Here is a 1169-nt window from a genome sequence, read left to right as displayed (position 1 = left end):
AAAATGAAAATACATCCAGCAACTGTGTATCCTTTGAGGGATACTGCAGAAGCTAGAACCCACATTCACCCTTGGATACCAAACAGACTCATAAGCGTTACAACTCGTATCTTGCACAGTAATTTTTACTTAAAGACATGGTTAATACAATGCTGAATCTAGTTCTGGATCTCTGGATTTATCATAATATCAAACAAAATAAGGATTATACAGTGGTGAAGACAAATCACTGGATCTGTGACCTGCCTCTCCCATACTGTCCAGTCACATTACAGGAAACCGTATCACGGTCATATGTGTGAGCTCAGTACATTCTTTCAAGAGGGTGAGAGCAGATGTAGGCCCTGTTCTGCAAGACCTCCCTGGCAATCTTCTTGATGCTGGCATCATTGTTCTCAGGAGAGTCTGGAAAGGATAGAGATAGGAATGACAAAACAGGCTGCTTTCATTTGTTAAATACAAATCACAACATTCATCTGTTTGCATCATGGCACTGGACAACTGTGGATTACATCTAGGTCATTAAAAAATGGGCAGTGCGAAAATGAAATGCAGTGGGGCTGGGGGTGAAGTGTTGCTATGTGGGGTTTAGTCAGGAAATGCAACATGTGCAAGTCTTTTGTACTGAGATGTAAAAAAAAACAACACAAGACTGTTCTGAATTACCACTTTGTGTTGTACTTACGTTTTTGCAATTGAACCATCATGTAATTGTTCTTGAAGTAAGCCTCAACGCAGAAAGTGTTTGCAAGCAGCACCTAAAAATATTACCGACATGGGCATTCATCAGAACCTGCAGACGTGAACCCAACTGGACACCAGCAAAGAAATGAAAACTACATATGACGGAGGAGACTGTTTAAAAGTATAAAATGTCAGAGTGTATTCAAATGTGAGCAGAGACAACTGTAAACTTTGTTGGTTCTGTTCTTATTGGTGAAAATATGGAAGCACATTAACTGAAAACATTACAGATTCATCAGTTTCGTTAGAGTCGCAGTGGAATTAAACTGAATGAAAGCTTAATTATTGAAGCCGCATTTACATAAAACATTTTTTTCAGAACTTGGTTTAGCTCAGTATTTTGTGATCCTCAGGCACAACATTTCAGTCTTAAAAAAGAAACAAACATCTTTGGAATGGAATACAATTAGATAGGATCTGGATCA

At 38.6% G+C, this 1169-nt stretch overlaps 1 long non-coding RNA gene across 1 annotated transcript; it reads right to left on the bottom strand.

Moving 5' to 3' along the window:
* Window positions 1–104: 104 nt before the first annotated feature.
* On the bottom strand, window positions 105–1074 carry LOC109954106 (uncharacterized). Its single transcript, XR_002274030.1, has 2 exons — window positions 686–1074; window positions 105–405 (listed from the first exon to the last, which is right to left on the bottom strand). It is a non-coding gene; the product is annotated as an uncharacterized LOC109954106 (long non-coding RNA).
* Between the last annotated feature and the right edge of the window lie 95 nt (window positions 1075–1169).

Source organism: Monopterus albus, unplaced genomic scaffold (assembly GCF_001952655.1).
Source record: "Monopterus albus unplaced genomic scaffold, M_albus_1.0 scaffold3308.1, whole genome shotgun sequence".
NCBI classification, from domain to species: Eukaryota; Metazoa; Chordata; class Actinopteri; order Synbranchiformes; family Synbranchidae; genus Monopterus; species Monopterus albus.
This window is presented reverse-complemented; position numbering and strand designations above follow the sequence as displayed.